This window comes from Podarcis bocagei (assembly GCF_964188305.1).
Source record: "Podarcis bocagei genome assembly, chromosome: 14".
NCBI classification, from domain to species: domain Eukaryota; kingdom Metazoa; phylum Chordata; class Lepidosauria; order Squamata; family Lacertidae; genus Podarcis; species Podarcis bocagei.
Genome location: NC_138139.1, coordinates 21,922,521 through 21,949,642, shown reverse-complemented (window position 1 = coordinate 21,949,642; position 27,122 = coordinate 21,922,521). Strand labels below are relative to the sequence as shown.

Sequence of the window (27,122 nt, the reverse complement as noted above, 5' to 3'; positions counted from 1 at the left end):
AAGGGGGGTAGATGCCACTTTAAAGGGTGATATTGGGCGAGGTGGGAGGTAAGTTTTGTCTTTTTAAAAGCATTTCTAAAGTCTGACATTTTACAGATGGCCTCTGGGTGGCGGGGGGCTGATCATGGATCCCCTGCGAAGATTTGGGGGTGGGTAGAAAGGAAGAGGGAGGAGGAAGGGGGGCGTCTGTGCTTGCGGGCGTCTGTGCTTGCTGCTCTTCCTTTAAGGGGAGGGGGCTTGTTTGGCGGGGGTGTGTGTGTTGATTCCCCCTTGCAAAAGGCCCCCCCTTCCAGCTCCCTTTTACGCTATCTACTTCGAAGGGAGCGCCCCCTCCTCAATTTATACGTGGCTTTATTCCAGACCAGGCAAAGTTGCAAATCTTAGAGGGGAGGGGGGCGCTTGGGGGAGGTCGGTGTGAAGTTTTGCAAAAGGCGCCGGAGGAGGAGAAGACTCATTTTCTCCCAAACTCTTTTAAATTGTTTTGCAATGCGGGTGGGGGATTCTTCCTCCACCCCCACCCCCCAAACAACTTCCTCCTCTTTCTGCACATTCTTCAGTATTTGAGAATGTTGTAGGGCGGAGAGAATGGGACTTTTAACTGCATGGAAGCTGGTTTTTTCTTCCAAAGTTCCTCTCGGGTTGCGTGTGGTGGTCTAATCTCTGGCATTTTGGGTGATCTGACTTGGTAGAGGCCAGGAACGGGATGTGATCTGTGCTATACCTATGAGGGGGCCCCCTGCCTCCGACTGCCGCTATGTCTGCCGGCCTTTTGCGCTTTTGGAGACATACTGTGCGTGAGCCTGTTGAATTCCACTGTGCCCCTGTATGGGTTTTTGGGGGGGGGCTAGGCTGTTGCACACACGAGGCATTTAAACCCCATTCTCACCCCCGCCTTCCAGAACCCGGGGGATGTATAGTTTCTTAAGGGGTGCTGCGAATTCTAGCCCTGGGAGGGGTAAACTACAGTTCCCATGATTTTCTGCAGAGAGAGGCTGTGCTTTAAAGGCATGGTGTGCACGCAAAAACAGGAATCTCTTGGGAGATTTAAGTGCTGTGGGTTGGGGGGAGGTCCTTGATGTCTGAAGGCCCCCCCTCCTCTCCCTCCCAGCTCAGTTTCTCTCTCCCCCCCCCCCCACTTCCAATTGTGTCCTGTAAAGTCATTGTGTTCCTTCTCTCCTCTCCACCCCTCCCCTTCCAAATGTTTTTCTGTCTAATAGGCTGGTGTTTTGTAACATCTGGGCCTTAAAACGGAGCTTCATTTGAGCAGGCAACACTGTAATTTCTCAAGTAGTACTTTAAAATTTTGAAAGCGTGATTGAGAGAAACTTAAACACACACACACACACACACAAAACCCAATGCCATTTTTTTTTGGGGGGGGGAGGGAGGCGGTTACAAAGAACTAATTGTGGTGAGGTTTCCATTTCTCCTCCACCTACCTTGCAACTTTTCACTAATATGAAGTCTGATTTTTGAATACTGTACCCTCGCCCCCAATTCTGTCGTTCCTGCATATGCAGGCTAATTTGCAAGTTTTCTTTCTAGAGTTCTTATTGAAGGCCATTGGTTATAGCGCACACATACTCTCTCTTACCATTATTCTGTTTTTCATTAATGTACGTACCATTGAGACAGTTTGCAAAAACATGAAAAGGAACTGCAAAGCATTGGTAAAAATCCCAAATTGTTAAAAAGCACATCTAAATTTGAAATACACAGCGAAGCAACCCCATTAAAATATAAACCACCATAATTAAAATGATTTTAATTTTGATCCACTTGATATTCTGGTTAAGAGGAAGGGGAAGGTCTGGTGGAGAGTTGCTTTATTAAATGCGTACAGCATAAAGTTTTTTGGGAAAACTTCTTGAGCAGAAAGTACATGCATCCCATTTAGTGGATGAATAGCTGGCGGAAAGGTTTAATAGGAAATTACTGAATACTGTGCAGTACATTTCATTGGTCTGCTATGAGCTTGTTCATTCAGCATTCGTTCTGTTTTGTTTGCTCAAAGCTCACATGGTGGTTGGATTATGTCCAGTCTTTATTGAGCATTTGTTCTGATTTGTTTATGGGCTGTATGACAATGAGCATACATACTGATACTTCTGTTCATAAGTTCTCAGTTGAGTGTGCATTTGTTCATTCACCCCACACTTTAAATGCCTTTTCTCCATCACTTTCCTAACCACAAAAAGTTTGGTTTTTAAAAGTGGATTTGTTGTGCTGGGGCAACAGTAATTCTACAATCCACTTTATTTGTGCAAATTACGTTGACAGTCTGTGTCTAAATCTCTTCCTGAAAAAAATTTACAATCTGGAGATACGGAGAGTATGCCTTGATGGAATACTGAAATTATTGACAGTACATTCAAGTGTTTTTCTGTAATAACAATAATGTTTTATGCGCTCTGTTTTCTTCCTACCTTCTCTCTACACACACACAAATATAATTCAGGACATGTCCAAGGTGCAATTTACAGCTATTTTGCGTTTTCTCCTTTCACATCTGCTAGTAGATGTTCCCTTTATCTTCCTAAAGCTTTTGTGTGTTGTCGGTGAATCCATGTTTTTATTTGTATAAACAGAAGTTTGCTTTGATTTTTAAAACACAAAATGTTCACTATTGGCACTTTATTATTATTTTAGGTTGTTGTTGTTGTTGTTGTTATTAATAATACTTGAGTCTGGAGCTGCCCTTCTCATGAGGCAGAATGAGGCGGCACTTTCCCAGGAGGCAGCATCCAATTCCACCACCCAGCTTCGCTGCCAGTCTCCCCAGCATCTTGGAGCAGAGAGGGACTGGGTGGCAAAGTTCTGCAGAACTCCTCCCCTCCTGCCGATTTGGGAAGAGGGCAGGTGTTCCGCCACCCAGCTTTGCTGCCGGGTGGGATGGGGGAGATCTTTCCCTCCTGCCTGACCTTGCGGGGGGGCCTTGCATTCTGAGTCAGCCAGATTTGGCCTGGGTGGTGGCTCTCTCCAGTGCCTAATCTCTAGTTTAGCCTCTTGAAGCTGTTTTGCAGAGTTAACTATGTGAAGTTGAAGGAATGGGTGGGGCGCTTCTAGTAGTTCATGTTGTTGTCCTAATGTGCGTGGGAGATTTTAATCTTGCAGCATAATCGGTACATGTTTCCCCCCCCCAGTCTGTGCAAAGTGGATGTATGTATGTTTGTTTATTTACCCTTTATTAAAAAGGAACGCTCTCCCCTCCCCGGTGAAGAACCTGGGTTAGAGGCGTATGAAATGTGCCTCTAAAATCTCGGCTTCAGTTCTAGGTTTTCTGCTTCCGTTCTACAAAGTGAGCGCCGTGAGGAAGGCTGTGCACACACTATATCTTTATAGCACATTTGAAGCACATTCTTCCTCAAAGAATTTGGGTTACTGTAGTTGAGGGTTTTGACCTAGTTGAGATTCCTGCTTTGCAGGGGTTTGGGCTCGATGACGCTTGAGTCCCTTCCGACTCTATTGTTACCGAGAATTGAAACTATGAAGGGAAGAAGTAGCCCAGAATTCTTTGAGGGAAAGAATGTGTTTTGAAGGTATAATGGGTACACAGCCAAAGACTTTGGCCTGGTTTGCCAGAGGTGGGGAACCTTTTTCATCCCGGGGGCTGGATTCCCATCTGGCCAACCACCTGGGGGCCACATGCCGGGGTGGGTGGGGGCCAGAGGCATAAATGAACATGAATTTTACCTTTGTACAGTAGGTTAGTTTCGTGTACCCGTCTCTATCCTCCATTGATGCAAGCAATGCATCAGAAAGGACACTTCGTTGGGAGCAACAATTTGGAGGTCTTTCCTCGTTGTCCGAAGGTGGGTTTGTGGTTTGTTCCCTTCCATAAAAATCACAAGCTGCAGCCAAGTTTGGTTTTTGGCTTGCCACTTATGGTTCATTGTGTGTGGGTAACAAACCATGAATCTCGAGGAGCCATGCGGGATTACTAAGAGCATTTGTTACCCCTCTCCTCGGCCGAAAAGGCTCCCAGAGTGTGGCTTGCTCACAGTCAATTAAAACATGGTTGTCCCATCCATAGGCTTACATACAATCTTAAAAAAACACCACCACTGTGGCACACAAGGTGAAAGGGAAGGAAGGGGGAAATCAGACTTGGACACTAATTTCTAATCTGTTATAATGTCCAGCTCACACAGCTCAAGAGTAGGCGGTGACGGTTGGAGCTGGCCTTTTCTGATGGAGTGAGAGCCCTGCTTTCCATCTCTCCCACTAAGGCTGTCTGATGAAATGGCTGCTTCCAGAAGACAGGGGAAGGAGAGCAGTTGCTCCCAGTGTGTGGTGGCGAGGAGCCAGTTTTTGAGCCACATGCACCAGCAGGCTGCCCATTTGCTTTAAGCACAACTATGGCTTATTTAATGTGACTTCCAATACAGCCATTTTGATGCAGTAGTAGGACTTGGGGGTGGGTATATGATTTACAAAGCACTCCACCAGAGCCAAGTAAAAACCCTTCCTTGCGTTTTTTTAAGTGCCAGTGCAATTTTTTTTTTTAGAAAAAAGCTTATGTGTCATTCCCATTCATTTTAGTATGGGAAGTGGTGGATAACGTCCTGTGAGTCAACGTTTGTCTCCCTCTCTGTGACTCCGAACAGCGACCCAAAATCTGCCACTTGAGACGGACACATCATCCTGATGCCTTGAGGCAGAACCGCCTCAGTTTCCATGAATTAGTGTTGAGAGAATTTTTTATTTTATTTTTCTGCTTTCTCCACCCTGACAAAGACATTTATAGAGCCCTGTACATAACGAATCACATTATTGATATGCGATTGTGATCCTTGTGGTCCCTGCAGATGATTGGTCTTAGATGCTATGGAGGAAAGTAGAATGACTGCATGTCGCTCCACTCCCGGTCGTTAATACTTCATTCCTTTTCAAATATTCCAGATGATAATTTTGAGAGGAGGCGAACTACTGGGAAAACAAATTAAAAAAAAAAAATTTAATTTAAATATTTCTGCCTTGTCCCGTATTACTAGACCATGGGATGGGTTCATAAAAGCAGTGCATGTTAATATAAACTTGACGTGAAAACTGAACCTGTCAGCAATAAAATAAGTCCAAAGGAAAATCATAATAATAACTGTATCATTGGCCTATCTGAAATACCTGCATAAACAACCAGGGTTTTGATGCAAAAAAAGAAGCCACTATGATAATGTCAGGCCTCCTCTTTTCCCCTAGAGTAGGATATAAATGCCACCCCCTTTTTATCGCCACAACAATCCTGTGAGGTAGGTTCGAATGATTTCTCACAATGTAACATCTTGATATTCAGGGATTGTAGAGATTTGAACTAGGCCGCATCCTAACAATGCATACGCCATACGCTCCTTAGCATGGTTTGAGTCAATCCCTCTTCCCAGGGAACCCTGGAAATTGTAACTCTGTGAGGGGATTAGGGGGTTCCTAACAATTCTCAGCCAACAAACTACAGCTCCCAGGATTCTTTAAAGGAAGTCATGACTGTTAAAGTGGTATAATAGTGCTTTAAATGTATGATGCAGATGTGATACCAGCCTAAGTCCAATGTCTTCTCCACTACAGGTGCATTTTTCAGACATTGGGAGTCTTGCATTCATTTTCTTGGTTGTAATGCTAGCACTTCTTTCCTTTTACACTACATTGTGTGTCGTTTTAAGGAACTGTGGCTTTTGATACATATAATGCTATGTTGCGCTAAATTTAATTCACACCAATAGTGTGTCATTGGACATGGACTTTATAGGTGTGCATGTTTCTGTTCCCTCATGAAAACTGTGGGAAAACAACTGTACACCAGAATACCACCCCAAATTTCATCACATTGTATCATCCATGAAAACCACAAGAAAGTTACAGCGTGGAAAACTCCTGCGATTTTCCAGGTTAGGAAGTTGCAATTGTGATTTTCCTGGAAGCAATTAACATGGAGATCAGCATTAAACTTCTCTTATATGTGACTTGATTTCCAGAAGTCGTGGTTGCATTGAGTGAAATCTGAAATAAACCATTAAAATCTATGGATATGGAAACGTTTGGGGATATGGAATAAAGTCGTGTTTGGATGCAGCCTCCATTATGCATTAGGATGGCTCTAGGAAGGGTGTCAACAAGATTCAGCCCCTCTTTATTTAGAAGAAAAAGCCCTGCCTCCCTCAGAGGACACCAGACTTGTATTCCACCAGTTACCCCCCCAGCTGTCCTTGCATTCTCCTCCCAACCCTGGTCTCCAACGCCAAAAGCTGCAGTTAGGGCTTGGTATCTTAGCAACAGCCCTGCTCTTGAGTTTCTTTGGGCCAGGTGGCTGCAGCTGTCCCAAGCCTGGAACAGCTACTTCCTGTTACGCACTCTAGTTTTGCAGCGAAGTATTGACAGCAGAATTTTAAACATCGGGGTTTTGGCCAGAAGCAAACATTAAAAGGCGCAAGGAGATAGGATAATAATATATTAAGGATGGAATAACAAAGGAAGCGAATAACGCAACAATAACAAAAATAATAGTGGGGAAAGAAGATCACACATGGGTGAAGGGAGGTACTGGGCTGTTGGGGAGGGAGGTGAAGGGATTAATTGAAATTGTTAAAGATTGGTATAGGATTTAAGAGATTTACATTTTTATAAAGATTCTATAAGGAAAGCAGAAAGCAGCAAGAAATATCAAGTAAAGGTATCGGAGCGGAGATCAGTGTAAATGAAAACATGAGACTGATGGTTTTGTTACATATGATTTTATTTTGGAGTTGTCTGTTTATTTTGGAGTTGTTTGTTGAAAAGAATGTATATTATGTGAATGAAATAATAAAGGATTTGAAAGGGGGAAAAACATTATGGGATCTGTGGTGCTCTGAGCATCAAAAGGTACTCTGAGATTGCTTTTGTGGTGTCACCAAATGTCCGCTCATTTATTGTGGCACTTATCTGAAGTCATTTTACTGTGGTTTCCTGGCAGCCTCCTTACAATCTTTTTCTAGGCCTGGGCATCTTAAATGTGAATCTGGGAGGTGGTTGTTTTTTAAAACATTGCCCATGTGAGGATCCTATGCTTGGGGTTGTTGGCACTTCTGTGTCAAAATGTTAGCAGGTGGCATTGCATATTTACGGATCCCTGATGTGCTGATCTTGAATGTGCAAGGTTTTTCCTAATTAACATTCCCAAGTGTTAATAGAGAATAGATCGCAAGCCATGTTGCTCAGCTCTACTATGATAGCAAGTTGCCTGGCAATATGATTCAGGATTTTAAAAGCACCTGGCTCCTAGCAGTCAATACCAACGGTAGAACTATGTGTGATCAGAAACACTGCCTACCACATAAGAGTTAATAATTTAGTGTGGCAGTCCTCACGCTTTGAAACTCCTTGCCTATTTACACGAGGCAGGCACCTTCACTGTATTCTTTTCAGCACCTAAAAAACCATTTTTGTTTAAGGCTATGTTGACACATGTTTTTAACCTGGCTTTTAGATTATCGTTGATTTTAATTATTTTTTGAATGTTCTAAATACTTGTTTTTAACTGTGTTCTGTTGAGAATTCAGTTCTATTCTTTTTTTTTGTAAACTGCTTTGAGGCTTTTTAAAAACGATAAATGTTACAAAAAATGTAAGTTGCAAAGTGTTCCATTCTCAGAGTTGTTAAAGCAATTAGAGCTGACTTCGGGCTTGTGGGATCTACTTAGTTTGCTACTAGAAGCTCAAGATCTGCCAACTCAGTCAGGTGCCAAAGCCCTCTAGAGACATTTCTTTAAAGCAGGGTTGGATGAACCCCAAGTCCAGGGGCCAAATGTGGCCCTCCAGAGTTTTCTGTTTGACCCTTCAGACCCTCCCCAGCTCACAGCCCCTCCCCAGCTTTAACCTCACCTGGGTGTGTACTCTACACATGAACAGACGTTTGTGTGAAATACAGCTTGTATCTGTGTTCAGTGCGACATGTGAACAAGCCTACAACCTTTATCTTGGAGATCTGACCGGGGTATTTGGGTTGGAACTCAGCAGCAGATTATAGTCTTCCAGGTCACTGGTCACCTACGCTGAAAAATGAGAAAGCAGCACTCAATTAGCAACGGCTGTATCTTTCTCTCCTTCCTTACCTGATTTTATTTTGAATAAGTGGCTGTAACCTTTCTCTTTTGGGTTACCGTTGGTTGTTCTAAATTCTTCTGTAGTTATATTTTCAGTCTTGGAGCAAAAGTTTTTAAAAAGAAGGAAGAAAGTAGATATTACTGTAACCGAAAAAACGTGTAACCTGGCCCAGAGTCACAGGTTATATTCAGGTAAAACAGTGCCAAGTATGGAACCTGATCTGTGTCCAGAACACTTAATAAATTGGTGGGGGGTAGAGTGTGAAAAATGGAGCAGGTTCAACTTTGGGCTTGATTTTCCCTCTTGCCAACTCTCCTTGTGCTTTAATTGGGCACTGCTAAGCCCAGAAACTGCTTCATGGATCACTGCCTTGTCGTGGCGAAGGGGCTTGAATCCTTTGGCCACCTCATGAGAAGAGAAGACTCCCTGGAAAAGACCCTGATGTTGGGAAAGATAGAGGGCACAAGGAGAAGGGGATGACAGAGGACGAGATGGTTGGACAGTGTTCTTGAAACTACCAACATGAGTATGACCAATCTGGGGGTGGCAGTGGAAGACAGGAGTGCCTGGCATGCTCTGGTCCATGGGGTCACGAAGAGTTAGACACGACTAAACAACTGAACAACAAGCCCAGAAAAGGAAAGGCAAAACCATTTTGCAAAAGCAGATACCAGTTCCCACCCTATGCCAGCCTGTGTTTTGAAAACGGTTATAAAGCTGTTTTAGCCTGATAACTTCAGCACTATTAAGCACTTTTATCCAGCGGAGAAGGAACATGGGTGTAGCAGCTCTGCTGGGGTATGTATGTTTCAGCTCTGACTTCCCAAGATTGGGAGAATTATTCAAGCCTGTTTTGTGATAGAAGTGAACCTTCTGCATTGGGGAACGTTTTGTGTCGATGGAAAACTCTGATCTTCCAGGCTTCTTTACTGCGATAGATGCAAAAGTCTCCCTGTTGCAAAAGTTGAGTTTCATCAGATTAGGGGCAGGGAGGAGTGGTGCAGCCTCGGGGCTAGTAGACATTTGCTTCTGTTGCTCAGCTGTGCGCATGTTCCTTCAGGGACATCATCCGCCCTTTATTGTTGTCATCTGTGTACTCAGATGTTAGTCATGTTATATCTCGATGCACTTCGACTGTTCCGCATCCAAAACTGAACATCAGGCCAATGTGGGGACTTTAGTGTCCTGAAATAAATCTACACCACTTAGTCATTCAGGGAGGTTAAATCTGCTTCCAGGGTCAAGTTTTTAAAATAACATAATACAGGTATGGGGGACCTGTGCCCCCCAGATGTTGTTAGACTGTAACTTCCGTTGTCCCAACAACATCAGGATGGTCCACAGGTTCTCCACCTCTGTCTTAAAATATTTGTTTTAAAAAAACTCTAGTTGCTTTACTGAGTGAATATCTTTTCTTAGCTGTGTTCCTCATATGGAGTTAATCTTTAAGCTGCTTTAGAAAGCCATAAACATCACCTTGGTGTTCCTTTAGTTTGTGATAAGAACTGTACTGGCTGTATTTCAGCAGATGTGGTTTCTGAGTAGTGAAAATAGGGAGCACAGTATTCCCACTTAAAATATACGCCCCTTCCCGTCCTTAAAGAAGAACATCTATGTGACTCTTTTTAGTGATGACAGAATTCAAGCAAGTATCTTCCACTTAATTATATTACAACACGCAATTTCTTAATATGTTTCCAAACAGAACTCTCCCCTGTTTGTAATAGGCGCTTAATCCAAGTGTGTGATAAAAACTGAGGTGGGCATTCCAAGTTCTGTGTTAGGCCAGGTTGAACTGCAACTTTGATAAACTATGCAAACCTGTTTGTTTTACATAACATGTACTCTGCAATGAATTTTTTATTCTCTGGGCGAGGGTTCAAATCCTTACTCGGCCATGACTTGTTGGACCACTCAGTGTAATCTACTTGACAGGGTCCTTGAGAGGATAAAATGGCTTATTTTGGAACAAAGTCCACACTATCTGGTAGCGGTTCGGTTCTCCAGGGTTTCAGATGAGGGTCTCTCCCACACCCAGAGATTCTGAGGATTGAACCTGTGGCTACTGTATGCAAAATAGATGTTCTACCCCAGAGCTGCAGCTCTTTGGAGAGCAGAACCATTTACTGTATATCACCTTGAGCTCCTTGAAGGCAAGGTGAGATATAAATGTAAATTTGTACCCAATACCGCAACCTACCTACTCCCAACACTTGCAGAATAGAGAGGTCTTAAGTACTTGTTCAAAGGTGACATGGACAACTTAATTGCATCCTCATGTCGCCATCTCTGTTCATGAATCTCCTTTTCGGCTACTAAACTTCCTTTCCTAAAATTGATCTGGTTGTTTCTTCATTCCCTGAATAGTTTCTTCGTGGTGGCGGTGTTGATGTTGACTAATGTGCAGTGTGCACTCCCCTTTTGTGCCCTTTCTAAGCCTTTTGAGGGTAACTGCTTAGCAACCGTCCTCGCTTGGTTAATGTTTTTACAGGCTTTTTCTGTGCAGACATGGGATCTGCTTCAGTGACTGGAGGTTTGTAATGTTCATCAAGGTCGACGGCCCAAAGCAGTTTAAATCCATGCCTGGATTTAATTCCTTGTTCTCATTTCAAGAGGCCTTTCCTAATAATTAGTGGGCACGGTAATCTTCCATTCTAGTTGTTAATTTGCACCTGATAGGACCAAGAACTCTAAAAGCCCTTGTCTTTTCATTTGAGTTGCCATAATAGTGTCTTCCGTTATTCTGGTTTGATGCTAAAGACCAAAGGCTGGGATGATTGAAGTGGCAGGATATCTTCACGGGGGCAGTTTTTCAAAAGTGGGTTGGTTAGGAAGCCCAGAGACACATGCCTTCTTAAGATGGGACTGCTCTTTCCACCTTGCCTACTTATGGGACCAGATACCTTTTTCTGTAGGTTTGCATTTCAAAGTTGCTCCCGTGCTGCATCCTGCATGTAGCTACATGACTTCTCTCCGAGGTGGCACAACATGTAATCCACCTGTAAGCATCTTTCAAACCTGTTGTTTGTGTGCACACACTTTTTTTTGTAATGCAATCTGAACTTCAAAAAGAAAAGAAATGCTTGTGGCAAAATGGCTGTTTTTTGGCCCTGTGCTGGTGATGCACCTTCTCTTCCAGAACACTAGACCTTACATAATGGCAGTAAAATGGAATTATGCTGTGTCAAGCTATTATCAGAATTGTTGAGCATGTGGCTTAAAAGAAGGAGGAGGAGAAGAAGAAGAAGAAGAAGAAGAAGAAGAAGAAGAAGAAGAAGAGTAGTAGTAGTTTGGATTTGATATCCCACCTTTCACTCCCTTTAAGGAGTCTCAAAGTGGCTAACATTCTCCTTTCCCTTCCTCCCCCACAACAAACACTCTGTGAGGTGAGTGGGGCTGAGAGACTTCAGAGAAGTGTGACTGGCCCAAGGTCACCCAGCAGCTGCATGTGGAGGAGCGGAGACGAGAACCTGGTTCCCCAGATTACATGACTACCGCTCTTAACCACTACACCACACTGGCTTGTAGGCTAAAAGGTTCTTCTTCTTCATGTGCCAATATTGTTCTCATTTGACCCTTTTCTTGCTATCTGTGTTCTTCAACTGTGAGTGCGAGAAATGACCTGTAGACTTATGACATCTGAGGATCTAATCAATTAGATCAGCAGTTCTCAAATATTGCTCTCACAGACCACTTGAGCATTGCTGTGGGTTTCTGTGGGCCACTTAATCAACTTCCTTTGTTCTATAAATTACAGTGCACAACTCAGACTTTAGTAACTGGTATCGGCTTGCTTTTCTAACATGAAAGATGGGCCTAGTTGCTCACATAACTTTTTGTGAGCAAAGTTATGTGAAGCTAGGTGAAAGACAAAAAAGTCTGAGAACCCAGAGCTGGGGGAACCTTTTTCAGCCAAGGAGCTACATTCCTGCATTGGCAACCTTTGGGGGATGCATAACAGTACAGTGGTACCTCAGGTTAAGTACTTAATTCGTTCCGGAGGTCCGTACTTAACCTGAAACTGTCCTTAACCTGAAGCACCACTTTAGCTAATGGGGCCTCCTGCTGCTGCCGCGCCACCGGAGCACGATTTCTGTTCTCATCCTGAAGCAAAGTTCTTAACCTGAAGCACTATTTCTGGGTTAGCGGAGTCTGTAACCTGAAGCGTATGTAACCTGAAGTGTATGTAACCTGAGGTACAACTGTAGTGGGTGAGGCCATCATGCCAGTTATAACCTGAGTTGTAGGTTTGCAGAGGTTTGGTTGCTGTTTCCTAGGATGTTCGCACGTGACTTCCCTGAAGAATCATGGGAAGCGTGATTTGTTAAATATGCCTGGAATTTGTAGCTCTGCGATGGATAAACCACAATTTCAGGATCCTTTGAGAGGACTCATGTGCTTTAAATGTGTGATAGATGTGTTTAGAATGTATGGCGTGTGCTTCTGCAGATGTACCATTTTAGTCTGATTCTGCTATGGCAGGTAACTTAGAACCCTTCCAGGAGGCTGGCTGGTTGAGCATTCATCCTGATTTCATTACAGGGAGACTAGATAAAGTTGGCTGGTTTAATGAGCTTGGATTTGTTAGTGGGGAGGCTAGGCGACATTGTGTCAACGGAAGTGTTATCTCATACTTTTCCCAGTGCTTTCCCCTGTCGCTTTCCTTATCGCTTTCCTTGAGCAAAAGCCTCCCAATCGGCGTACAGTTGCTCAGACTGAATTTTCTGCTATGCGATTGAGTCGCATCCAAAAAACAGCGACAGCCTGGAGTTGCCCTTAGATAACATTCAGGACTTATTTAGCACCGTATCAGCCATGGTGGAAAACAAAATAATTGAAATGTCAGATGATACTAATCGAGCAAAATAAAAGCAATGTCTGCTGCATCGCCTCAAAATTATGGCAACCCGCTAGAGTGATTTCAATTACTGCTTATTTTTCTTTCTCCGACCTGCATTAACTGCAGCAAAACAACGGAAGGCAATGTTCTGAGATCTTGGGGGAGTTTTTTTGAGGGGGAAGGCTGTAGCTCAGTGACGGAGCATCTGCTTTTCACACAGGAGGTTCCAGTTTCAATCCCTGGCATCTCCAGGTAGGGTTGGGAATGTCCCCTGCCTGGAACCTAGGAGTGATTCTACCAGCAATCGTGGACAAGGCAACTTCCTGTGTCCAATAAGCAGCATGTAATGTAAAGTGATCAAAGAAGATCAAACCTATCCATTCTGAAGGAAAGCAGCATTGAGTGCTCACTGGAAGGACAGATCGTGAAGCTGAGGCTCCAATACTTTGGCCACCTCATGAGAAGAGAAGACTCCCTGGAAAAGACCCTGATGTTGGGAAAGATGGAGGGCACAAGGAGAAGGGGACGACAGAGGATGAGATGGTTGGATAGTGTTCTCTTTTTTTTATTTTATTTTTTAAAAATATTTATTGCAAATTTTAAACAAAATAACGGTTAACAAACATACATACTGCCATTACAAGAAGAAATAGAAAGGATTTACAGAATAAAGAGGAAAAAAGAAAAAAAAGGGGGAAAGATGCATAAAATCAATTTGTCCATAAATCATATTTCCATAGACCTTGGACTTCCTCACATCACCTTTTCCTGCGTTCTCAATCATACAGTTATAAACAGCAATTTATTACCTTATTTCAAATCATCTTAATGGTTCTCTGATATTATGTCCCCAATTATCAATATTTTTATCATATATTAAACCAATTATCTTAAACATAATATTATCTCAAATATCATCATTATCTTATACATCACTTACTCATATCTCTTATAGCTGAATTACTGATGCCATATTATTTTCTGTCATGCATTCTCCTAACACTCATACAGCTTGTAATGTTTTTGTAAATAGTCTTTAAACTTCTTCCAGTCCTCTTCCACCGCCTCTTCTCCCAGGTCTCGGATTCTGCCAGTCATCTCAGCCAACTCCATGTAATCTGTCAGTTGCGTCTGCCATTCTTCCAGTGTGGGCAAATCTTGTGTCTTCCAATATTTTGCAATGAGTATCCTTGCTGCTGTTGTTGCATACATAAAAAAGGTTCGATCCTTCTTTAACACCCTCTGGCCAACAATACCCAAAAGGAAGGCCTCTGGTTTCTTAGAGAAGGTATACTTAAATACCTTTTCCAGTTCATTATATATCATTTCCCAGAAGGCCTTAACCCTAGGGCAGGTCCACCAGAGGTGAAAGAATGTTCCTTCAGTTTCCTTACATTTCCAACATTTGTTATCAGGCAAGTGATATACCGTATTTTTCGCTCTATAACACGCACCAGACCATAACACGCACATAGTTTTTAGAGGAGGAAAACAAGAAAAAAAATATTCTAAACGAAATAGTGGATATATGATTTTTGTGGTTCATGCTGTGGCCACAGACATGTGATCTGACAGTGAGTTTGGAGTAGCCCAATGCAAAAATCCTGAGGATCCATGTGGACCCATGCTTTGTAACCACGGAGGAGGGAAGGAAGGGGAACCATGGATCCTCTGCTCACGACTGCAGCAGATCCCCCCCGCCACCCGCAGGCATTCGCTCCATAACACGCACAGACATTTCCCCTTACTTTCTAGGAGGAAAAAAGTGAGTGTTATGGTGCAAAAAATACGGTATTTTTGCAAGCTTGACTGGGGTCATGTACCACCTATATATCATTTTCATAACGTTTTCCTTCAAGGCATTACATGCCGTGAACTTCACACCGGTGGTCCATAACCTTTCCCAGTCAGCAAACATAATGTTGTACCCAATATCCTGTGCCCATTTTATCATAGCTGATTTAACCGTTTCATCTTGTGTATTCCATTTTAACAGCAAGTTATACATTTTTGAAAGTACCTTAGTCTTAGGTTCTAACAGTTCTGTTTCTAATTTCGATTTTTCCACCTGGAATCCTATCTTTTTATCCGAATTAAAAACCTCCTTAATCTGAGCATAATGTAGCCAATCTCGCACTTTATCCTGGTTGGATAGTGTTCTCAAAGCTACCAGCATGAGTTTGACCAAACTGCGGGAGGCAGTGGAAGACAGGAGTGCTCTGGTCCATGGGGTCATGAAGAGTTGGACACGACTAAACAACAGCAGCAACAACAACAAATGTAAAGTGGGGATGCAGAGTTGTTGGTCGGGAGACAATGGATTATCTTCTGGAATTCTGCTCTGTGGATATGAAAGGACAGTTAATGGTTGCATCATACGGCAACTTCTCTATGGATACCTAAAATGCAGTGTTAGAAACTCAGATATATAAGCTAGGTGCCAAAATGGCTCTTTAAACCAAAGTTACAGTCACTAAAATGGAATGTCTAGTTGTCACTTTAGGGCAAGACGGCTCTAAAGTCTTACTTTGCAAATGGACTGACTGTGATTATTAGTTAAACACCTGGCTAGTTCAGCTGGCAACCTTGAGCTAGGTTAAGAACTTTGAGAACTTAAAGAAAAGCCACTTACTTGATCCAGGGAGAGTCCACATATATATTGGCCTATTCCGACCTCTTTTTCTTAATGGTGACTGCTCTTGCTGAGGCTGCACAGGAAAAGCATTTGGGTTCCAGAAATTCATTCTGTTTGTGCAGATAAAATATAACTGATAGAATTCTACAGGATGGGGTATTAGGGTGTGAAAACAGTCCCGATCCAATGATCCCCAGGTATGCACCTCCAGATGGTGGCGATGTCAGGCGCCATCCTGGCGCCCAGGCATCTTCACTTGGTCGCAAGTCATTGAAAGCCAGGTTGCAAAATGCACCTGGCACCTGGCTAATTTCAGACACTGCTAAAATGTAACCAAACCTTGCATTTCTCTGCTTGAAGAGCCTTTCAGAAGAATGATCTCCATGTGCGAAGTCCAATTTGTAGGATGTTCAGTATTCTTCAGCAATGCTGGTTTCAGGGGCCTTGTGGGCTGGGGCCTAGCTTAGTGGCTCTTCAAGCACTGATCACAGGCATGGCTTCCCCAAAGAATACCTAGGAATGGTAGTTTACCCACAGAGCTACAATTCCAAACACCCTTCACAAACCACAATTCCCAGGATTCTTTGCAGGTAGCGATGTTCTTTAAATGTATGGTGTGGGTATGACCATAGGGCAGTAGTCTTCAATCTTTTCTGATACAGGACCCATCTTTAACCCAAACGTACATTTGGAGAACTGTCAAGAGGCCCCCCCCTCTGCTTATTATTAATAAGCTGATTTTAAATCAGATTTTCACAATTAGCCTTCTTTCTTGGGGATTTTTAAATCACCCAGACTTGAAGCTCTTGTAACCATTCAGGAAGAGCCAAGTAGGTATTGCTATTAATGTGGTTGCTATTATTAGGCCTTTTGTAAATGTTCCCTCAAAGTATCAGATTTGCGTCAAAAACCAGCTCAACTTGTTATCTTACTGCCTTAACGTACACATTTTGTAAGAACCTCTGCCTGTCTCTCTGAAGGCCAGACTTGGGAGGGAGGATTCATAATTAAAGACCTGGGCGAAAGCAAACCTTGGGTGGTTGCTACGTAAACCTGAGGACCTGAATCTAGAAAATGAAGCTAATGTTCCTGGCAGTTGAGTTGTCAAGGAGTCTTCATTGAAAACAAACAAACCCTCTTTGCTTATCTGTCTGCAAGAAGTGAATAGACCCCGGCTATGCTTTGTGGTTGGATTCCTCTGACTCATGAGAGCCCAAAGTGTTTTGAGCCTGGTGGCTGTTCCTGACGTCCACAAGATTGTGCCTGCAGGTCACTTCCAGCTGGCTCTCTGTTAATTATTACTACTGTGCTTCCAGATTCCCATTGCACAGCCAGGCACCTCCATTTGCAGCGACTATAACAATCACAAATTTCCTTTCCTATGGTGGCTTCTTAGGCAACATTCAGCTGAGCTCTGAGAAGGATCTCCAGACTTTCAGGAGATTTCTCTTTCCAGCTGGGGAGTTATTGCATCGCTGTCAACTTTTCCCTTTTCTTGCGAGGAATCCTATTTGGAATAAGGCAATTTCCCTTGAAAAAAGGGAAACGTTGACAGCTATGGGAGGCAAGGACTTGAAATCTGGTACGTTTGCCTTGCATGGCTCTTTCGATCTTGTCTCTTAGTTCATTCTTGCAACCACCTGTGACATGAAACCAATAGCTTTCTGACTTTTTTCAGCTGACCATCCCTAATGTTTGCAGGCATGCTCAAGTTAACCAAGTATGTTAACACTTCACAGTGCCTCCCCCCCTCCCGTTAAAATCTAAATAATGGAAGGGGATGCGTATGCTATCCTGCTGTCTTCTCTGAAAGCATTTACTACAAGTATTCTCATAGAAGAGATTTTCAAGTAAAGCTTTTGAATAGGACATTTAAACCATATAAAATGCAGTCTGTCGAATTTCTGATATTTCCATTCAACTACTTTTAGCTATCTGAAATACTTTTTATTTATTTATTTACAACATGTAAATTTAATGTTATGTTTCTGTTTTAGCATGTGAGTGGCTTGCAATTCTGATAGACAGGTCTCAATCTATTTTAGGGAAGTGGAAGGACTTCCAGATCAGAATTCCCTGGGAAACCAACATCACTGCTTGCCTAGAAATGTAAGTTCTATAGAACTGAAATCTGAAGAATAGCACCTTTCTTTAAAAGGTGGTTACCAGGGACAGATTTGATACCTAGACATCCGAACTGCCCTAAGTAAATATTTATGCACTTTAAAAAAAGTATCTTGCCTTTCTAGAATGACATGGGTTTTATCCTTCTGAAACTGTTCTGAAACAATTTCTGAAACATTTTTTATCCTTCTGAAACGGCTCAATAAATAATAAAAAAACTTATTTTATAAAGGATGATTGTATCTTTCTAGAGTAGCTCATTTCCCTCTCTGAACAATCCATCCTCTCTTTCGGATGCTGCAAATGGCTGCGATTCGGTTTCTCATTATGACAAAGCGTCTGCAAGGAGTTAGATGGAGCTGACCAAGTATTTTTTTACTGTTTCCTGCTCTGGATTAGAGACTTTTGGCAGGATGAGGGGGACTCGGGGAGCCTGCACATTGCTACTGCTTAGTCATCCATTGCGCTGGTTTATTAAACCTCACTTGGGAAGAGTTTTGCCTTTCTCTGCTAGCTGCGTATACTTTTTTGGATCCTTCCTTCCCGGAAGTGAAAGCTTTACCCACCCATTGATGAATAATGAATTGAAAACCTGCCTAGTTTCACTGTAATCTCTGTTTACAGCCTTTGGTGCCTTCACAGAAAGGAAGAGTCTAATCACAGGAGGATTGTGGTAAGCAGGCACACCTGTTTGAATGCCGTGGCTGCTGTCTTTTAGTATCTGTTTTTTTAAAAGATGTTGGCTGTTTAATAAGTCAGTTCCTTTATCTGGCGTTAGTTTACTATTCACATTTGGGAGTTCTCTTGTGTCAGAAAGCTGGTGGAATAAGCTCTTCAGTCACTTGTTCAAAGAAACAATTTTGGGGGCTATGAAGCCTCATGTTTTAAGTAGGACATGGGATGCCAGGGGAGGAAGCAGCCCTTTAGTTAGGTCTGAGTGTATACAACTACCTTCCTGAAAACAAATAGTTTTTTAAAAAACAAAAATTGCTGGTCATTGTGATATGCTTGAAAATGTATGGGCTAAAATCCTGAAAGTCAGAAGGTGGCTGAATAAAATTTCCAGGGTTTGACGGATAGGGGTCTAGTGTTCTTCCCCGTGGCTAGCCAGATTGAGTACAAATGTACAAACTGGCAAAAAAAACTGAAAAGATTGTGCTTTCAAGCTACAAGTGTTTAAGCAACCATAAACTTCCTTTCCTTCTCCCACCAAGTGGACACTTGAAGTATCTTCTCCTTCTTTGGTGATCATTCATAGCCAAGTAAGATTGTCTTCCATAAACATGGTTTTAACAATGAGTCCGTAAGTGACTTTGGAGGCCAATTCTGGATCCACAGCGGGGACATTGGTTTCTGGGTGGGAGTTGAAAACGGTGTTGATTTGCCAAGTGTGCCTTTCTCTTAGCACGTTTCTCCCTTGCGTCCTGAGTTTGAGTGTCTTCAAAGCCCATGACACCTTTTGTAAAGGCTGTTCTCCAATTGGAGCACTTGCAGGCAAGTGTTTCCCAGTTGTTGGTGTTTATACTAAAATTTTTTAGATTTGCCTTGAGACAGTCTTTGAACCGTGCACAGAGCAAATGAGATGATTTATATCTTCCTTACATGCCACCATCAGCCTACATGCCCATGTTCAAGAATAACAGAAGTAAAATGGGTAGTTTGCTGCCCCCAGAAACTTGGTGATCTACATTTAAACAGTGTGAGGAGGTGGTAACAGGTGGAAGACTGTAAGAGAAAGAAACTTGAATGACCAGGGATGTGTGTGGGCAACGGAAGCAAGCTTTCTCACCTTTGAAGGTGACTCGGAAACTACAACTAATCCAGAATGCGGCAGCTAGACTGGTGACTGGGGGCGGCCGCCGAGACCACATAACACCGGTCTTGAAAGACCTACATTGGCTCCCAGTACGTTTCCGAGCACAATTCAAAGTGTTGGTGTTGACCTTTAAAGCCCTAAACGGCTTCGGCCCAGTATACCTGAAGGAGCGTCTCCACCCCCATCGTTCTGCCCGGACACTGAGGTCCAGCGCCGAGGGCCTTCTGGCGGTTCCCTCATTGCGAGAAGCGAAGCTACAGGGAACCAGGCAGAGGGCCTTTTCGGTGGTGGCGCCCGCCCTGTGGAATGCCCTCCCATCGGATGTCAAGGTGATGGACAACTACCTGACATTCAGAAAACATCTTAAGGCGGCCCTATTCAGGGAAGCTTTTAATGTATGATATTTTAGTGTTTTTTGGTTTCTGTGGAAGCCGCCCAGAGTAGCTGGGGAAACCCAGCCAGATGGGCGGGGTACAAATAATAAATTATTATTATAATTATTATTATAAACCTGAAAGGGATTGGTGTAGGTTTCTGGGCTCATACCAATTTTATGGTATGACATGGTCAAGTGAAGACAAGCAGCAAAACATGCCACCAGTCACTTTAGTCGGGGCTGGAGCCAAATTTAAGGAGGGCACTATGGAAAGTGGCAAATCGGGCACCAGATGCCAAATCCAAGTTGAGTGTGGTGTTTGTATATGTGTGAGAGAATTTTATCCACCCTGTCTTCAGTTCAGCTAAAAGATCCTGGCAGAACGATTAGAGGTTGAGAAATGCAAATCTATATTCAGGTAGTGAAGTCTATTTGCTCGAAACCTTTGGCAGTGTTCTTGACTCAAAGCAGCTGTCTATTTCCTCCTTAGCTTTCTTCATATTTGCTCAACAGTTGTCTCAGGCTGGAAAGGATCTTGTTATGAAGTGGAAAGACAGTTCCTCCCTTCAGCTGCACGCATTTAAAACAACCAGCAGGTCTAAAAGGACAGCAGCGAGGGTTGGTCCAGGCTTGTGATCTTAAGATGTGTTGCACGGCAATCTTGCTGAAGCCAAGTTGGTCTGGGTTTGGTAAACGTTTGGGAATCCTATTCCTTACACTTGAGTTTCTTGGAGAGGAGGGATTATAAGTGAAACTAACAATTCCACAAAGCACCAGGTTAAACATGGTCAAACAAGGAATTCTCTTAATAAATAGAATAACACTAAAAAAAAAAAAGCTACCGGCCCGGAACACGAAATCCTAAGAAGCAAGACATAGCAGTAGGATTATTCTTATTATTTATTTATTTATTTATTTTAAAAAAATTGCAGGTAGCTATTGATCCATTAGAAAAAATTGAGAAGTGATTGCTTAGTGGCAAATTCAGAAGTGCAGTGTTCCCTTCATGATAGCCACAGATTATACAACCGTCTGATATTACATAGTAATCTTATAATTACACAATGGTAATAATTTGGGATGCACTGTCTACACCAGTGGCAGAGATAGAGAAGGGACATATTGCAATGCTCATTCAATTCAGAGTATCTCCAAGTAGGAGATGGATCAAAAGATGGCAAGATGAATCAAGGGTTTGCTTTGGTGCACAGCAGCTTCCTATATTCCTGTGAGTATTGTTGATAAGAGACAGAGAAGGAGAATGGTAGAGCTAAGGCTGAAAGAGGTGAGCTGGGCACAAGTCTCTTTTTACTTGTAATGCCTTGTTCTTCCACCAAATAGTTCAGAGGGGCTTGTGTTTTTATATCAAGGCTATTGCTCATCCATCTTCAGGAGTAGAACTGGATTGTGGTTTTTTAAAACCACTTTCTGAGCCATGTGTTTGCTGTCTCTTAAAGCACGTATCGCAAGGAAGGAAGTGGTGGGGAGTCTGTCATGGGCAGAGGTGACAGAAGTTAGTGGAGATGTGCAAAAAAGTTTGCATGTTGACTTTTTTTTTGGGTCTCTGAAGTTCTTGCACTTTCTCTGCTCCTCTTTATTGATTAAATAAAATTTAATAGTCTCTGAAAAAATAAATGAATAAACCTAGCATTGAGTTTATAGTGTCATTTTACGTAAAACAGTAATGGTCAATGTTTGCTCTCCACATACATGTTAGCAAATTTCTCCCACCCAATTTTGCAAACATGTCTTGCACTTTCTGAAAGACCCCATTCTAAGATGACAGGCATTTGCTCATCCATTAATATCTATCACAGCTGAGTGTTGTCACTTAATCTTTTTTGACGTGTTTCAATCCATATGTGTGTTATGTGCTTAGGAACGCAGTCAAGGCCGGATTTAGGTTTGATGAGGCCCTAAGCTACTGAAGGTAATAGGGCCCTTTCTATGTCCAGCTGTCTTTTGTCAACAACAAATTGTCGCTTTTGTATGTGTTGAGTATATGCTATAGGGTAATTTATGGACCTAATAGGTATTTAAAGCCATTTGCACGTGTTGCCATACAAGCAGTCCAAGCAGAATGTAGGCACCCTATATATAGAAATGAGCAAACCAGTGATATTTTAGGGAGCAGGCTACTTACATCATAGGAGCCTACACAACACAAAACACTGTTGCTGTATGTAGATTTTGTTTTATTTTTTTATCTTATATTTTGGAAATGTACATCCAGTTTCTTTTCCTTTAATTTTTTTGGGCCCCCAAGAGAGTGGGGCCCTAAGCTATAGCTTTTTAGATTATACGTAAATCCAGCACTGAACACAGGCGGCTGCTTTCTGTCGAGTCGGACATTAAACCATGTAGCTAAGTGCTATCTGCAAGGAGCGGCGGAAGCTCTGCAGGCATAAATCTTTCCAAGCCCTACCTGATGATGCTGTGAGGACTGGACCTGGACCATTTTATTTTTTTGCATTTATATCCTGTACAGCTGTGTACATGTGGTTTCCAGGCTGTCACTTATCTGGCCATTGACTGGCTCCCGACCTGCTTAGCTTCACCAAGGTGATGGCCTCCTGAGACTTTTCCGCTGATCTGTGACCTTTCAGAGCTGCATTTTTATCTGTCTTAATCCCCCCCCCCCCAGAAATGCATATATACAGAAGTGTGTAGTGGTCCAGGATTGGGTGAGAGCGGAGGTGGCTGACGACCCATTACTATTTGTGCAGCAGAGTCCCCGTCTCCAGGGTCCTAGACCAATTTGCATGCTTGTAGGTGCAATGCTCTGGGGACGCAGGTGGCACTGTGGGTTAAACCACAGAGCCTAGGACTTGCCAATCAGAAGGTCGGCGGTTCAAATCCCCGCGACGGGGCGAGCTCCTGTTTCACGGTCCCTGCTCCTGCCAACCTAGCAGTTTGAAAGCACGTCAAAGTGCAAGCGGGAAGGTAAACGGCGTTTCTGTGCTCTGCTCTGGTTCACAAGAAGCGGCTTAGTCATGCTGGCCACATGACCCGGAAGCTGTCTGCAGACAAACGCCGGCTCCCTTGGCCAATAAAGCGAGATGAGCACCACAACCCCAGAGGCGGTCACGACTGGACCTAATGGTCAGGGGTCCCTTTACTTTTACCTTAGGTGCAATGCTGCCAGCATACCACCTAATTGGGCAAGGCACTGTAAAATATGTATCACAGTGCAGACTGTTTATTTGAATGAATCCATGATGGCAGATTTAACTTATTTATAATGGACTTTTGACACATAACATTGCAATCGTATAAAGCAGGGTTTATTTAACTGTAGACTGAGGAGCAATCTGTAAATATTTTAAATTGAACCTCTCACCACTCGTCAATTAGGGCAGTTTGCATGATAATACTGCGTATAGAATGCCTGTACAGCAAACTATTACAATATATTTACTAGTATAGTATTTAAGACCCTTCCTTTCCCAAAGCCACCCCCAAAAGTAGGCATTGCTGGAGGGACACAAAGTAGGGGGAGCTGGAAGAAGAGGCGAGGGGAGGCAGCCCCAGCCACTGCACTTACCTTCCCAGGGGCTGCTGCCGCCACGACCTGCCGCCGCCGCCGCTTCTCGTGGGTAGGCAGAGGCAGCTCGTCCACTCTGCTCTCTGACCCACAAGAGCACTAGGGCGGTGGCGGTGGAGATAAGCAGCACGAAAGGGCTGGCTCTGGAGAGGGACTGCTTAAAATGGCGCTCAGCCCAGCCCCCTTCCTCCTCTAGGCAGGGCGGGGAGAAGCCAGGAGGAGGGAGGAGGTGCCGTTGGGGTGTGTGCGAGGGGGGGAAAATGGGATGGCGCAGGGGGAAAAATGACGCAGCCTGAACGAACAGAATCCCCACGCCGATCCGTGGACAGTCTGCGGGCCATATCCTGAAGGTGATTGGGCCTGATCCAGCCTTCGTTTGCTGACCCCTGACCTAGAGAATTACTGTATTTTTTGTGTATAAAACTAGGTTTCCCCCCTTAAAAATAATGTCAAAAATTAGGGGGCGTGTTATACATGGGGGAGTCTTATAGATGGAAAAAATTACGGTAATTGTAGAGGATTGAAGCCAGTTGCTGAAAAGACCCTCTTCCAACTGTTGAATTAATGTTGAACTGTTGAATGAGGGTATATATGTAACTTAACGCTAGGCAGTAGTCTTCTGTCTACTGTTTGCTGTCCATGAATTGGCTGGTTTTTCCACAATAGAAATTAATTTTATTTAGAAAGACGTATGGTGTGAAAAGAGGACGAGATGGTTGGATAGTGTCTTCGAAGCTACCAGCATGAGTTTGACCAAACTGCGGGAGGCAGTGGAAGACAGAAGTGCCTGGCGTGCTCTGGTCCATGGGGTCACGAAGAGTCGGACACGACTAAACGACTAAACAACAACAACAAAAATGGTGTGAAAAACAGCTGCTCTACCTACTCTGGGCAATGCTGACCCAAGATCTGAACATCTGAACACCCGCCAGCTTGAGCACTCTCAACTTCACCCGTCTTTATCAGTTCTGGCCTTTTAAATTTAAAAAATGGATAAGTGCAATTGCTAAGCAAATAAGGGAAGTGCTTTCCCACATGACGGCTCGGATTGGAGGAGTTCTGCTGGTGCCAGTATTATTGAGGCTGTATTGTTGGCTCTGACAAGTCATCAAAGGAAACGGAATTCCCATATCAACTTGTTATTAATGCTGGAAGTGTTTGCAAGCTCAGTTCAGGTTTACTTAGCAGCCAAGAGAGGTGTGACTATTGATAAAAACTCGGAAGTTGGAGATTATAGCCCCAATTTGGACACAATGCTTGGTGTCCGCTGAATGTCTTTTTTCTTCTTCATGCTCTCTCTCTCTCTCTCTCTCTCTCTCCACCAATGTTCTTGTTAGGTATATAAATACGGAAATGCTGTATGGCGCTGATTTCTCTCTGTGTAACTGTTTTTCCAGGGATCCATCAATTTAGAATTGCTTGTTAGATTGGCAGATAAGATGGCACAAGCAACTAGTTTGCAACTTTCCTTACTAATCTTCTTTAGTTTCTCCTCAATTTTGGATACATGTTTTAAGTCATTGCTGCGCATTCAAAGCTTGGTTGGTGTGTATGTAAATAATCTTTGTACTTCAAGAAATATCCTGCTGGTCACCTCACAGTTGAATCACTATTTGAACAGGGATAATTTACCTAATCTATGCTCTCATAGATCAGATTACTACAACGTAATCTTCCTTTGAAAACTGTCCATAAACTTCAATTAGCACAGAAATTATTTGTTAAAGTTATACCCTTCCCTTCCTCCTGAAGGAGCCTAAGATGGCAGATGCAATGCTGTTAAAGCATTAAAGTTAAAATAAACTAGCAAGTTTAAAACATCTGACAGCAATACTCTCTCAGCAATAGTTTCAAAGGTGCCTAGAACATAAACATTCAGCCTTCAAATGCCCAGGCAGACCGGAAAGTTATAGAGAGGGGGGTCAGACACATCTGCACTCCACAAGCAGGGAGCCACCACAGAGAAGGCCCTGTTGTGGGTCTGTGCCAACCAGACAACGCTGAGTAACAAATCATATACAATAATCCTGCAACTTTCATGCATTTAACCTGTTCGCATTCAGCTTTATGCATGTGGCAAAATGTTTTGACCCTTAAATCTTTACAGCTCATGACCCCCATTATCTTTTGCAACATGTCTTTCAGTATGATCCTACTCAGACCATTGGATTTTTATCTGAGGCTTTCCTTTGAGAGGTTCAGAGGGTGGCAACAAGGGAAGAGGCTTCCTTTTGGTTCTGAGTTAAAAGCTTTTCTCAGTCTTTGATGACAATGCTTGCCAATTTTAGTTTCTGGTTCTGCCGCTGGAGTTTTGTAGATTTTCTTAACAAATTGCACACTGCTATTATTATTAACTTTACCACCATCCATTCTTATGCTCACTCAGATACCTTTTGTATGTCACCAATAACAAAGTTCAAGAAATAACAATAATGTGGGATCCTCTCTGGAATAGCTTTCCTGTCAGATTTGCCTCCATGGAAAAGTTACATGGATAATTGGTTCAGACCTGCTAAAGATTAAGTCATCCTGTAATTGCCTAATGTGGTGACAGATTGGCACAGCATCTCTGAATCAGTAACTGGGGGGATGGGGGAGGAAGCAGCCTGATCACACCTAAAGCTGCCTTATTCTGAGTCAGAACATTAGTTCATCTATCCCAGTGTTGTCAATTCTGAATAGCAGTCGTTCTCCACTGTCAGGTGAAAGTCTTTCAGATCCATCAGATCCTCTTTCAGTGGAGATAACCAAGTGTTGAACCTGGAGATTGACTGTGTACAGAGTACAGTGGTACCTCGGGTTACATACGCTTCAGGTTACAAACACTTTAGGTTACAGACTCCACTAACCCAGAAATAGTACCTCGGGTTAAGAACTTTGCTTCAGGATGAGAACAGAAATCGTGCTCCGGCGGCGCGGCGGCAGCAGGAGGCCCCATTAGCTAAAGTGGTGCTTCAGGTTAAGAACAGTTCAGGTTAAGAACAGACCTCCGGAATGAATTAAGTATGTAACCAGAGGTACCACTGTATATGTTCTTTCACTGGCATATGGGGTATGATTTGAACTGCTGATAATAAATGGATCCATCATGAGTGTGCTTCTTGAATAATTATTTGTCTTTATATCCTGCCTGCGTTTGGTTCTGGAATCAAAAAAGGCGTACATGTTTCGAGGCTCTCTTCTATCCAGGCACTGATCTGCTTAGCTTCAACAAGGTGGTAGCTTCACGTGGCTCTGAAACATACCCTGGGAACGATACTCAATTTAATTAAGGATTGGCACAACAAAGGCTGTGACTTGATAGAACCAACTCCCTTGCAAAGTCTGCAGGATGAGTAGACTCCATCCTGGAAAAAACATTGCAACACTTCTATGTTCTAGGAAACGCCCAGTGGGTGTGTTTTTGGATCAAACTAAAAACACACATGGAGAATTTGTACGCTTTGCTGGGGCTGACTTGCACCCAGTTTCCAAACACTATTGTCTAGAGTGGATATGCATTTGAGGACCATTGTGTTTATAGTGGATAAGTCTGGACTAAGACTGGGGGCACCTAGGTTCAAATTTCTTCTTGGTCATAAAGCTTGTTTGGCTGGTTTGGGGCTGATTGCCTTCTCCTAGCTTCAGTCTCTCAGGGTTGAGAAATTAGTGGTTAATTTGCAAGCTACTTAGAGGAAGAGCAGAATACAAATGTGATAGATAAATAATACAA

At 43.1% G+C, this 27,122-nt stretch overlaps 1 protein-coding gene and 1 long non-coding RNA gene across 7 annotated transcripts in view; one reads left to right on the top strand and one right to left on the bottom strand.

The window, feature by feature from the left end:
- Positions 1–27,122, top strand: part of AKAP13 (A-kinase anchoring protein 13) — a 246,861-nt gene that overhangs the window by 630 nt on the left and 219,109 nt on the right. The gene's annotated exons all lie outside the window — the stretch shown is intronic.
- LOC308573925 lies at positions 4,450–7,519 on the bottom strand. Its single transcript, XR_014002240.1, has 2 exons — positions 5,272–7,519; positions 4,450–4,929 (listed from the first exon to the last, which is right to left on the bottom strand). It is a non-coding gene; the product is annotated as an uncharacterized lncRNA (long non-coding RNA).